Raw genomic sequence first — 15,192 nt, 5'->3', positions numbered from 1 at the left:
TCTCACTTCACCACACGTCGTGTTGATTCTACAATCAAACCCAATCACACTCGAATTTCAGGGACCATAGCGTCTGAAACATCATCACTGTGCTGGAGTTGAGGTAATTTGTTAAATGGAGCTTCAGTTTACCTCATCAGCGCATCGATAATGACGAGGTGATCATTGTGGCATAAGAACGGGGGGGGGAGGGGGGCATTTACCGACTCCATCGCCCCCCCACCACCACGCTCCGGCTCGCTCCACTGTTTCCTCTGATCAACCTCGCTGTACGGAGCCTTCCGGTCATTCTTCAAACGGCCTGGAGGTTATAGTGACATATGTACCTGGTGCATCATAATGGCACAAAATCATTGACATCACCCGCTGCTCAGGTGTCATTCATCACATAAAGGTCAGGAATGAAGATGGTTCTGTCCTTCCTCTGCCTTGTCTACTCTACTCCCCCTGAAGGTCATGTCCCAGGACAGAAGGTAGAAACCGAAATCTAACGCTAGCCAGTCGATGCTTCGAGAAAAAAAAAAAAAGGAAAACGCGACGTTATCCAGCAGCAATGTTAAAATAAAATGATGGTGGAAATGTAGAGGCTGCTAATCTGGGATTAGCTGGTTTGTTAAAATAAAATGATGGTGGAAATGGTACAGCAGAGGCTGCTAATCTGGGATTAGCTGGTGTTTATTTGTACGGATGAAGTAAAGGAATCCTTTCAGTGAGGTCGGACAGGGAAAGGACTTAATGTAAAGAAGATTAAAAAAGGGAGTTGTGTCTGTGTTTGAAGCCAAGTACATTAACATTTACGACTTGGTATATTAGTGCAGAGCTATGTAATAAAAATTAGCGAAAGAATTATTATCATATATACATATATATTTATATACATACATACACATTATTATGTGTATATATATAAATATGCATATACACATATGTATATACATATATGTATAAAGATATATATACACACACATATTTATAAACATGTATATCTAAAGTATCTCCTCCACTTTCTCTCCCTTCATCTCACCCATTTTATTTTCATACTTTGCAGTATATAAAGGCTATATTTTACTCATCTACCTCACTTATCTCCATAAATGGACTGATTATAACGACGTTCAGTTTCCTCCATTTAATACAAACGATGTTTGAACAAGTCGAACAAATTCAGCCAAAAGTGCTGTCATTCTTGTGTAATTAATGTCACCGGTTCCCCACGGACACGGCGCTTTGATATAATGGCTTTAACTACACCCTCCCTGCTCGACCTCTGTTTCAGACGGAGACGTCCCTTCCATCGTTATTTTTCCCTATAATCATCCGACGTCACCTTCCTGATCCCGGGAGTCAGTGGTGAAACGGACACCAGTTAATTTAGGTCAACTTGAGAGAAGTTAAACACATCACATCCCATTTCCCACCATCTGTCAGCAGCTGCCCATCCACAGGGAGCAGCCAACTGTTCACATTAATGTGATTTGATGCTTTGGTCCCTGTGGGTTTCCCTGGAGGGAGACCATTAGCCATGTAGCCACTGGACAAAAATGGCAACGGAAGCCTGGTCTTCTGTTTAAATGGTTTTTTAAAATTTTTTTTATTTCAATAGGAGTCGTCAATTTAAACCATATTTGTCAAACTCAAGGCCCGAGGGCCAAATACGGCCCGTCAAGCTGTTTTGTTTGGCCCACGGGAGTTTAAAAAGCATTTAGTAAAGTACATGCAGCAGAGTTTCCTAACCTACGAAATTAAATTATTTTTACTACACAGCAATGAACAATATTTGTAGCTTGAATAAAACATAATCAATTGCAGAAACATGTATTAGTATAATATACTTATGGACTAGTTACATCCATACCAGCAGTTTTTCCCAAGGACTGGTCAGCCAGTACCACCTGTTACTGGTGACCTATTATTATAAAATATTGCCAGATTATCTTTAAATTATAAAAGTAAATGGATATGACTGCGGCCCACTACCAAATGACCTATGAGTAAATGCATATGACTGCGGCCCGCTACCAAATGACCTATAGACTGGTACTGGTCCATGGACCGGGGGTTGGGGACCCCTGATCTATACAGTCTTCCATTTACAACCAGCCCTTCAAGGAGAACTGTATTGCTGATGTGATTGAAACAGACAACACTGCGACATACAACTGTTATTGATCATCTCGCAACTGCAGGAGCGAGAAAACAACTTCGGTGAGGCCACAGGGTGGAGATATGAAGCCGATCCCTGACCCCTGCGGCCCCTCGCTCACTTCACAACAATAGGAGACCCCCACAGGGAATCTGAGTGGACAGCTCAGAGCTGACGGTGAAACTTTCTCCTGGCAGTCAGTAAAAAATCTCAACCTCTCACACTGCAGTGACATCAGAGGAACATGGCAGCTCCAAAAGAAAGAGACAGGATTGGATGAAACCATTCTCTTCTCCGAGTCTGAGGTGCTACAGCTGGTGGAATTTCATCAGCGCAAAAACTATATTCAGGATGCAGTTGTTTTGAAAACAAGCTGTGTTGCAATTACATGCAAGGGTTTCATACATGTACTGCATATTATTGTGGGAAAAATGGACAAACAAGGCAAAAACAGAGTGAGAGAGAGAGATGACAGTGATGAATAAAACAAGGGCACGCCGCAGTAGCCACAGTTCGCATTGTTATAATATAAGGCATAAATAAGTGATAATCTGCTGTCAGACGCACCCATGTGTCTTTAACAGCCTTTTAGCTTTGACTCAGAGCTGGAGAACGTTCCAGTCTTTTACAGGGGTTAAAAAAAAAAGAAAGAGAGAAAAATCATAATATGCAGTTTATCTACAGCCATAACCTCCGTCTTGTGCTGTTGCATCGTGAGAGAAAAACACAGATCAACAGGAAAAAACACACAAAGGCACAGGAGAAACTAAACCTTTGACCTTCTCTGCAATTAAATCTATATTGTTCAACTAAATAGGAGTAAGAAAATATTGATTAAATTGACACTAGTACATCGTTATATCTCCTATATATATATATAATAATGTACTATATAATATAATAGATACAGTCCAAGAAACTAGTACAAATCTTTTCTTCTCATTGTTAAATGAAAAACAATTTCATTTTAGTGAACAAACAAATCCATCAGTAAAAATAAATAAACAAAATTTCCCCAAGGGCAAAATTTAACGACTATTAGCATCCAGTCACAGGCCGGATGTGGGTGGTTTGACGGCCAGAAGTTGCCCACGGGCCGTAGTTTGACAACCCATGTCAAAAAGTGCTGACCTCCTGCTATCATTTTGAATTAGCGTCCAACTATTCCTTACACATTTCTTTTCACTCACAGTCCACAGCAAATGTCGACGAACAAGGAAAGCTGTACGTGGCTGTGTGCCGTTCAGTGGTTTTCATTTTAAAATTAGCACTCCTCTGTGCCACGGGTTTATTGCCTCTGCTCTGGATTCATGCCCACACCATCTGTACAGCATGTGTCCCTGGAATATATATGTGAAATCAGCCAGCCTAACTCAGATTACCTGTCAGCTCCTCCTCTTCCTCTGCCTCACACTCAGAAACCATGACTACATTAGGCGTCAGTTTTAATCTATTTTAAGACACCGTTATTAGGAATAGCACACACACACACACACACACACCCCTCAGTGTTATCGCATGTCTGTGTAAATAACACCAGACTCAGGCATCAACTAATCTCAGAGAAGTCAAATACCTATATATAAATCTTATTCCAGTTGTCCTGCAGACTGTGTGCTCACAGACTGTACCTGTGCTTATATCAGGTTTATTCTTGGCTGGATATCTGTACCTGGATTATTGCCACTTTGTTTTTTTTCTGGTGCTCCAGGACTTTATAATAATCATACTGTGTATCCACTGTTTTATATTCATACATTTCCACCACTCTATCCTGTTAAGAGTTGAGGAGCCCGAACCAATTCCATCTGACATTCAGGAGAAGGCCACGCACAGGTCACCAGTCCATCACAGTGTAACATACTGACAACAACCACCATTTATCTCCGCCGTCAACTGAGAATCTTTTATTTATATGTGTAGAGATAAGAATTCACATATATATCTATATGTACACATATATGTATATATATGTGTATGTATTTTTTATATATTTATATGTTTGTATATATGTATACATACATATATACATATATAGACAAATATATAAACAAATACACATATTTATATGTACATATACTGTATAGATAGATCTATACATACACATATGTACATATATGTGTGTGTATTTATTTATATATTTGTTTGTTTATATGTATACATACATGTATACGTATATATACACAAATATAAATATATAAACAAATACACATATTTATATGTACATATACTGTATAGATAGATCTATACATACACATATGTACATATATGTGTGTGTATTTATTTATATATTTGTTTGTTTATATGTATACATGCATGTATACATATAAACAAACAAATATATAAATAAATACACACACACATATGTACATATGTGTATGTATAGATCTATACATACACATATGTACATATATGTGTGTGTATTTATTTATATATTTGTTTGTTTATATGTATACATGCATGTATACATATAAACAAACAAATATATAAATAAATACACACACACATATGTACATATGTGTGTGTGTATTTATTTATATATTTGTTTGTTTATATGTATATATACTGTATAGATAGATCTATACATACACATATGTACATATGTGTGTGTGTATTTATTTATATATTTGTTTGTTTATATGTATATATACTGTATAGATAGATCTATACATACACATATGTACATATATGTGTGTGTATTTATTTATATATTTGTTTGTTTATATGTATACATACATGTATACGTATATATACACAAATATAAATATATAAACAAATACACATGTATAGTAATATGTACATATACTGTATAGATAGATCTATACATACACATATGTACATATGTGTATGTATAGATCTATCTATACAGTATATATACATATAAATATGTGTATTTGTTTATATATTTATATTTGTGTATATATACGTATACATGCATGTATACGTATATATACACAAATATAAATATATAAACAAATACACATATTTATATGTACATATACTGTATAGATAGATCTATACATACACATATGTACATATGTGTATGTATAGATCTATCTATACAGTATATATACATATAAACAAACAAATATATAAATAAATACACACACACATATGTACATATGTGTGTGTGTATTTATTTATATATTTGTTTGTTTATATGTATACATACATGTATACGTATATATACACAAATATAAATATATAAACAAATACACATGTATAGTAATATGTACATATACTGTATAGATAGATCTATACATACACATATGTACATATGTGTATGTATAGATCTATCTATACAGTATATGTACATATAAATATGTGTATTTGTTTATATATTTGTCTATATATGTATATATGTATGTATACATATAAACAAACAAATATATAAATAAATACACACACACATATGTACATATGTGTATGTATAGATCTATACATACACATATGTACATATGTGTATGTATAGATCTATACATACACATATGTACATATATGTGTGTGTATTTATTTATATATTTGTTTGTTTATATGTATACATGCATGTATACATATAAACAAACAAATATATAAATAAATACACACACACATATGTACATATGTGTATGTATAGATCTATACATACACATATGTACATATGTGTGTGTGTATTTATTTATATATTTGTTTGTTTATATGTATACATACATATATACATATATAGACAAATATATAAACAAATACACATATATAGTAATATGTACATATACTGTATAGATAGATCTATACATACACATATGTACATATGTGTGTGTGTATTTATTTATATATTTGTTTGTTTATATGTATACATACATATATACATATATAGACAAATATATAAACAAATACACATATATAGTAATATGTACATATACTGTATAGATAGATCTATACATACACATATGTACATATGTGTATGTATAGATCTATACATACACATATGTACATATATGTGTGTGTATTTATTTATATATTTGTTTGTTTATATGTATACATACATGTATACGTATATATACACAAATATAAATATATAAACAAATACACATATATAGTAATATGTACATATACTGTATAGATAGATCTATACATACACATATATCTACATATATGTGTATGTATTTGTTTGTGTATATATGTATACGTAGATATATACGTATATATACACAAACAAATATATAAACAAATACACATATATAGTAATATGTACATATACTGTATAGATAGATCTATATATACACATATATATGTACATATATGTGTATGTATTTATTTTTGTTTATATGTATACACACATATATACGTATATATACACAAACGTAAATATATGAACAAATACACATATATATTTATATGTACATATACTGTATAGATAGATAGATAGATTTAGTGTTAATTCATTTTGGGAACTAAGGCCACTAGCGGACTAGTAGTTTTGCTAGTTTTGGTTTGTGGATTCCTGATGTCTAAAAGACTTTCCTATTTCTCCTCATCACGTGACAGAAGTTACTCTAATGAGGCGACACATCTGGACCACAGGCAGGTCAGTCACGTACATCTATACTGCCTTTTATCATTCTTATTGACCTGCTTAAAAATATTTTCAAAAACCAACCTCTAGTGCACTAGCTTTTATACAGTAGCATTGATAAATAAAGCGTTGAAACAATGATGTTATAAGTTAAATGTGATCTCCACTCACTCACTCACTCACTCACTCTCAACACACACACACACAAATGCACCTTGAGCAAAGTACAATACAGTATCAAAACAACAGTCGGCCCACGCAGTGTTGTCACCAGATACATGTTATTACTGCCATATTAACAACGACGTAACCCACATATTTTGTCGTTCACAAAGACAGATCTGATCTGTGTAATGGATTCACGTCTTTACCAGACACTGAACAACAGACGTTATTTATCACTTGTCTATTTGTTTCTGGATTTTTTCTTTTCTCCGAGTTCACATTGAAGTAGCCGCTTCACCTTTGACTCAATGTCAAATTGGAAACAGGTCATTAAGAAATGAATGGGAGATTAACAAGGGTCTGATTAAACCTCCTTCTAAGCCATCATTCAACTTAATGAGCACTTCCATAAAATATGGATACGCCAATGAAATATGTATACATCCACAGTCCCTGGCGTTAAAGAGACCCAAGTTTCCAGCGTCACCGCGGTCGCAGTGACATCATCACAGGCTTTATAAATCAGTAAAGTCGGATGGCTTCAAGACGGGCATAAAGAATTTACAGACGTGAGTGTTTGCCTAATGTACAGTAGACAAAAAGCCACCTCTGGTTCTCTTCTGATTGCACTGATGGAGGCTGTGATTCACTCATTACATCCAGCAGATAGTGACTGATGGGTTTAAACAGCTGACACTGTGGCAGTGGCTGGAGCCCCCAAATCCCCAGGGGGGTTTAAAAAAAAAAAAAAAAAAAAAGAAGAAGAAATCACAATTGCAGTGTTTTTGATGAATTATGCAAAGTGAGGCATCTATTATTGAGCCTAACAAGAGAAAGCTACGGCAATTACAGTGCAGTGCAGATGTGTTGCGGCCAAGAATCCTCCGGAATCAGAGTCTGCCACCAGGACTGGGACGATAATCAATGAATCAATCAATAAATTAATCACCAAATAAATGACAATTAAGTCGATAATTTTGCCGGCCTCGATATATTGCCATGTGTATGCCTGTTTGTTTTCCTCTTCTATCACCTCCAAACAGACTGGACGACATGAAGGTTTGTTCCATGGCAACGGACGAGCCAGAATACTGAATTTGTACGAAAGCGCTAGCAATAAAATAAGGCAACCCAACAAAGTTGCAATTTTCCCAGCCGGGGTAAAAAAAATGCACCTTGAGCAAAGCTTTTGTCCTGACAGTCGACACTGAGGGGTTTAATCGACAAAAGAAAATACAAACTGAACAGTGCAATATGACATGCGCTCAGACAAAAAAGTGTAATTCGCTACTTCACAGGACTTTAACTCCCATCAGGCTTTAGAATATATATTTTTTATTAGAGGCCGACTGAGTGGACTGAGGGGCATTTAGGTTCCATAGGAAAATACGAGGGGCATTCAGGTACCGTTGGAAATTTGAAAATCAGAAAAATATATTGCATTTGAAAGGGTGTACTTGCATATTTACGATATATTATTATGACATCAGTGGTAAATTTGGCCTCAAAGTAATAACACTACACATTTGTGGGACAATATATCATCCAACCATGTGTACTTGCATATTTATGATATATTTGTGGGACAATATATCATCCAACCAGATTTGTTATCGTCACAGGCCTATCTTCCCACTCTTTTTCCAACACGGTTTCAGTATGTGCTAATATTTTTTTAAATTTTCACTGTGTCTTTTGTGTCTTTTCGTTACCAAAATTGTAACGTTATTACGTTTGCAAGTATAGGGGATATATTTGGATGCCCCTACATCTTTTTCCGCTCCACTGCTTTTCAGACGATCACTCTCCTGCAGCCCACAGCCTTAAGGGGATAGATGACCGGAATAATGCACCGCAGCTGAGCTCCAGCGAACGAGCAGTTACAGAAAATTCATCTCTCTTCATCTTGGACTCCCAATGATTACTTCTCTCTCAGGGGTTACACATGAGAGCACTGACTCCCATCAAAAAAGGCGTGGTCGAATAAACAAGGATCATGTGGAGCGGTCGCCTGCCGCAGTTTTCACAGAAACCATCGCGCAGTGGAGCGTGCTGGTCTGAAGGGCCGTCATGACACGAGAAACAAGACGTGCTTCTCCTACGGCTCCATCATCGGCTGGTCCTTCATCAGCTGCACTCATCACTGGGTCTTTACTATTGTTTCTTAATGACAGAGAAGATACAGCTCTGATTATCTACACCTGTAATTACAGCTCAGAGTGGACCGTTTAAGAAAAACCACATCACGGCTTTTGATTAATCAAAGGACGGGACACATTTATAATGAAGCCCCGTTGAGTTACAGTGATTACTGTCATAATTCACCAAAGCAGACGACGGTTTGTGAAGGCATCACTCTGACAAAGGTTTATAATTCTGAAGCATTTTTACATTTATTTCTGTCTATGTATTTCAATGACAGCTTGATTTCTGTGCTAAATGATCCTAAGATAAGATAATCCTTTGGTCTCAAACTCCTGGCCCGGGGGCCACTTATGGCCCACAAATTTCATACATCTGGCCCGTGAAGATGCATGTGATTTCATACATCTGAGATGCACGTGAATAATAATTTGCCCCCAGATTTTTTTCTCCACTTCTTTAAATGCTTTAATTGGTCATTTAAGAAAATATTTTTGAAAATATCAAAATGATGAAGGCAGTCTTTGACCTCGGCTCGTTTTAGGTTGAGATTTAAAGTATTTCATAGAAATAAAGCCAGAGTTGTGTTGGCCATAGCCCATCATTAGGTCTGTTGTATTTAAATACGGTACATTATATACAGAAAACATATATATATACACATCATATAGTATACAGTATATACTGTATATAATATAGTTGCATACAATTGTACAGTGAAGTATAGCTATCCTGGTACATGTGTATCACATAAATTTGAAGTAAACTGTAGCTCACACAATACTATTATTACATAGTGAAGTAATTCAAGGTCAATGCCGAAGCTGATCCTTACCCTCCCCTCAACCCCACCCCATTTTAGCTTTTACAATCTCTGTCATTGTTTAACATGCACTACTGCCACCTACTGGGTCTTTTTTACCACTGGTGAAGCTGATCCTTACCCTCCCTCAACCCCACATTTTAGCTTTTACAATCTCTGTCATGGTTTAACATGCACTACCGCCACCTACTGGGTCTTTTTTACCACTGCAAAAAAAATCATCATAATAGCGGTAAAAAGTTGTTTTTTTAAAAAAAAAAAATCATCATAATAGCAGTAAAAAGATGTTTTTTAAAAAAAAAAAAACTATTACTAGTCTTAGATTCAGCAAATGCTGCATGACAGTTAAGGTGTGTACTGCAGAAACTGCTCGTGTATATGGTAGACAATATTTTTTGTATTCAGTCAACAGGAAGTACTTGCTTCATTTGCTTACTTTTAAGCCGGCTTCAAACTCCTCAAATTTTGTGAGACATTCCCGCCTCTGTAAATGCTCCACCGAGTTCAACTAACAACAACAACAAAAAACACTCCTCCAACAGCAACTCCATCTGTGTCTCAGCAGGTAGCAAAAAAAAGTGGGTTTTAAAGCTCTCCTCACACCTTCCACCTCACCCCACCCACCCACACAAAATCAGCTTTCTGCTGTGACACAAAGTAATGGAAGTGAACCTCAGTGAACCCAAACAGTGAAGTTGAAAGTAGTGAAAGTGGAGCAGCTCCAGAATATATGTCTGTGCTGTGGTTGGAAGAAGAGGTTGAAACGTGACACGATACAATCACAGAGACGCACGATGAAGAAAAGCGATGATTGTGTCCGTTTAAGAAAAATGAGTGGAGATGTCCCCGCTGTGCCAGTGAGCACCGATGCAACCATTCACGGGCTCCGCGTGCAATGCGAGTCCGCGGTGTCGAGTTGAAGGGAGGGCTGGCAGTGACAGGTGCAGGCACCAGGTAACTGACATGATGCAAAGAGACAGGGCGATGAGTCACAGGGCCCTCAGCGAGTTCCCTCGCTTAACCTGCAGCAGCAGCAGCTTCCTAACTATTTATAGCCCTCCCACTAAAGTCCCACCACCGCTGACAGGAACGGGGGGAAAAAAAAAAAACTGGCTTCATTTTAAACTGTGTTTTGTTTCGGAGCTTAATGAAGACATAACAGTAAACCCAGCTCTGTTTATGTCTTAATAGATTTAATTAAAAAAAATCACACCACACTCTCTCTCTCACACACACACACACACACACAGAGTGGAACGAAACAGCCTGTACAGAGTGCATCGACACATCAGGAACAGCACCTCTGGTGATGTCGGGTCCTTAATTGTTCATTTGTCTTAGTGGACTGATGGGATGGAACAAAAAGCATATGCCTGCAAGTCATTCAGCCGCCTGTCGCGCCCGACTGACTCATCTCCTGCTACACCTGCAGACCCCGCAGCAGGATTATCAGTCTGATGTTGGTGAGCATTAATGATCATTCACCAGGTAATCCTCTTAGGTTTTATTTTCTCTTAAAAATCCCCTTTAAAGATACAGACACAGTGACAGAACTAAAAGCTGAGATGCCACAAACGTACAGGAAATATCTCGTGTTTTACTACGAAAATGTCATACTATGTCAACTATTAACTTTTAAATCAGACCGTGAATATAATCTAAATAACAGAAAGAATAGCAGTCTAATAAAGTAGGAATATATATATATATACACATATGTGTATATATATGTATATACATATATACACATATATACACACATATATACAGACACAAATATATATTAATTATATTTATTATTTTACAGTTGTAAAATTAGTTAAGTATTTATTATTTTTATCCTTAATGCTCTTTGGGGTCATGGAGAAGCTGCAGCCAATCCTAGCCCATTACAGGGTGAGAGTACGGTTCCTATTGGACAGTTTTCCAGATCATCAACAAGAGTCCAGCTGACCTAGTTCTGCATACTGTAGGTGGGAACCAGAGTACTCTGAATACAACTGGGAAATACATGAGAACTCTATGCAGTGAGTGTGAGTAGAAGTTGTCCACTAAGAAGGGTAGTCAATGTATCCCGCAAATCACCGCGGAATCAAGTGTACAAACGACGGTCAATACCTGAGCAATATATCCCATCATGCATTGCAGTCATGCCGACATGGCAGAGAGAGGAGCACCGTCCGTCCGTTCGTCCGTGTGTTTTGTGCAACAGAAATTAACTGCGCGCTAAAGTAACTGTTTTTTAACTGGTGAGTCCAATATATAATGCACTACATATAATCCCCTATAGAGGGAGTAGGGAATGAGTGAGTGATTTTGAACACAGCCTTCGTGTCAACTCCTAGTTGTGTCCATTGTTTGAGTCCCTCAGTCCAGCCTCGTCATTGGGTTCGATACCATCTAGACCCTGAATCCTAAGTTGGGTAGCCCTGACTGAGACTCTCCAGGGATGCAGCAAAAAAAGGACACCAAAACCAAGTCTGGTTTGTCCAACGTGTCCCCTTTAAGACTTTCACACAAACAACAATGTCTGTGTCAAACTAATTTACGTCTTCAATTCTACTCAGATTCTGAGTTTTCTGGTCCTGCATCACTGCCTCAGAGGGCATCCATCATATTAATGATGTAGAGGCAACTTCATTATTCACAAAGAAGCAGCTCAGCTGTCCGAATAAATTATCATCGGACTTCCATTAATGAAAGTTTCCAAACAGTGCCACTGAGGATGCCATTAATCTGAACCAGCTTCTCTCTCTGGAGGCCAACAGTCAGATACTGTACCACAGCCAGGACACTGTGAAGATGAAAAAACCCCCCGCCGTGTGGGGAACTTCAATTATGATTGACATTAACTACTGCAGCTCAAGGCTGAATTTCTCCCACGCTGCACACTTTGCATTTATTTCCTGCCCAACCCCAAACCCCTTAATGTGACGGTGTGCGTACAGGCGGAGGTAGACAGTGGATTAAGACCTCCGAGCTCCCTCCTCCTGACGGAGCATTTGGACTAATTTGACACATATTGCCTTCATATCTTAGATAATTACAGAGTCAAAGATCCCTCTTGACCCACTCCACGTCCATTCCCTCTGCTCCGGTACGCAGATGTAGGCCACAGTCCAGAAACTTTTGTTAATATTCCGGATGACCATCGGTGGAAGGACGTTGAAAAGTCATACGCTGTGCAACTTTCTGACGCTTTAATGAAATTGCTTCTGAAAATGTTGGCGTTCTGCAGCCATTATGCTTTTCATTCTGACAGCCTACTTGAGGGTCAAACTCATTTTCATTTTCCAAGGAATGAAAGAGGCTGTAAATTAATTTCCTTTTAACTCCTTCTACTATCTGACTTTACCACCAGACTGGAACAAACAATGGAACTCTCTCTCTCTCTCTGTAGGGGATTCATTTTAAGGAGGAATCTTAAGCAAAACAGTGTCTGGCCACGGTCTGAAGGGCTTGATGGTCAGCACAAATTTTTTGTGGGATTTTCTTTATCGTTGCTATCTATCCATTTATCCATCCAACTATGTGGGATTTTCTTTTTACATTATCATCGCTATCTATCCATTTATCCATCCAACTATATATACATAGATCTATCCATCCATCCAACTATCCATCCCATACATAGATCTATCCATCCATCCATCTATCCATCCATCCATCCATTTATCCAACCATCCATCTCAAAGGTGTAACAATGCTTTGTAAATTTTGCAGTGAAAACATTTTTTCCCCAAAGCCTCCAGGTCTGGAAGTTGTTCCTGGCAAAAACATTCCCATACACCGAGCTTCCTCCTGCTCCTGAAACACTGCTGCAGGGTTTAGAATCTCTCTATTATTTCTAAGTGGATCTCTCTGACCAAATAGATGAGGTTTTCACACAGCGCCTGGAGCCTAAGATGAGCCCCAGCAGCTAAAGGTCATTTATTCCTGTGGAAGTACACACACACACACACACACGTACATAGAGTTTACTTGGTCTGTAGTATACAGTATAATAGCTTATCTGTAATAAGTGGCAGCAGGGAAGCTCCTCCCTTTAATAATGTATTTTCACTTATTCCCCTCAGTCCCAGGAGTTCCTGCCACAGTCAGAGGTGGTCCATGGACATCAGCTTCATCCAAGTGCTTAATCAAACAGAAATACGGCAGGACAGCCGTGTGGGAAAAGCAGCTTAAATCCCCCCCTTTCTTCATAAAAGCCGACTAGGCAGATCAAATTAAGTGGTTTGATACTTTCCTTGCCAATCGGATTAGGCTGATTAATTCCCAAAAGCGTTTAAATGATTAAAGCTGTTTAATGGGTCTCGGGAAAGTTCACAGAGTCGGAGATGATATAAGGACGGGTCGGGGGAGGTAAATCTGAACAGGTTCCCTGTGTCTTTGTCCCTCTTTTTGTCAATGAGCAGCACAGCCACACCTGCACATCTCCGCTCTAATAATAGTCTTTTTGTTTCCTCACATCACCAAAACCAAAAGGGAAAATCTTGACAAATAGTGCATCCGCTCGGTAGTGACACTGTACCTAAATATAGAGTCGAAAATGGAGCAGGAGAAAAGGGCAGAACGAGAACCATAAATATTCACAGTTCAACCACAGAAGGCTGGCAGAAGCCGGGGTCCAAGGAGAAATCTTCTCTTTTCATGAAATCTGTTTGTGCCGCTGATGTCACAGAGGTGGGTTTTTTTAAGGATATTCCTGAGCTGTGTTTGACACAGATCCACGGCTGCTATGAAGGACGATGACGAGCGAAGGAAGGAGAGGAGTGATGGCTAAACTGTTCCACCCCTCCAGTACCCCCCCCCAACCATCTTTTCTAATATACCCGTCCCCTGAGGGAGTGGTATCCATCACAGAGACTGCGGGGTGGTTATGGCACGTTGACTGGAGCATGTGAACACAAGGTGACTCCAGAAGAGACACAGCCCATGTGTGTCCCCGCTCTTATGAATGCAGCGCCATGTTTCTCCCATAAAGTGTCCATCAGCACCTTAATGCATCTCCCAGGGAAAGTGACAGAGCCCAGGCTCGCACATTATTAACTCCAGACATTTTTATGAGTCGGTGGAACAGAGTGCTGCCTCTGAATAAGATATGGCTCCACAGCTACGTCGCTGTAGATCAGTCTTTGGATGATGAAAAATGTTTTTCACGTTTTCGACATGAGACTACAAGATCAAACTGGCTGGCTGTAAATATCCTAGCCATGTCATTATTATTATTATTATTGTTATTTTTCTCCAATGGGGTCTTAATAGGTTTAATTTTCCTGTGTGGAATCCATTATGGGAGCAGACTTTCCTGAACAGGAAAGACTATCTGTAATAATGTTATGTAAACTATGATAAATGGTGGCTTTG

At 38.0% G+C, this 15,192-nt stretch overlaps 1 long non-coding RNA gene across 1 annotated transcript in view; it reads right to left on the bottom strand.

The window, feature by feature from the left end:
* Nucleotides 1-8,418: 8,418 nt before the first annotated feature.
* The window catches only part of LOC103399980 (uncharacterized), a 32,620-nt gene continuing 25,846 nt past the window's right edge, over nucleotides 8,419-15,192 (bottom strand). Inside the window, exon 4 of the long non-coding RNA XR_523742.2 lies at nucleotides 8,419-9,023. This is a non-coding gene — a long non-coding RNA (uncharacterized LOC103399980). The remainder of the gene's footprint in view (nucleotides 9,024-15,192) is intronic.

This window comes from Cynoglossus semilaevis, chromosome 1 (genome assembly GCF_000523025.1).
Source record: "Cynoglossus semilaevis isolate Cse_v1.0 chromosome 1, Cse_v1.0, whole genome shotgun sequence".
NCBI classification, from domain to species: domain Eukaryota; kingdom Metazoa; phylum Chordata; class Actinopteri; order Pleuronectiformes; family Cynoglossidae; genus Cynoglossus; species Cynoglossus semilaevis.
This window is presented reverse-complemented; position numbering and strand designations above follow the sequence as displayed.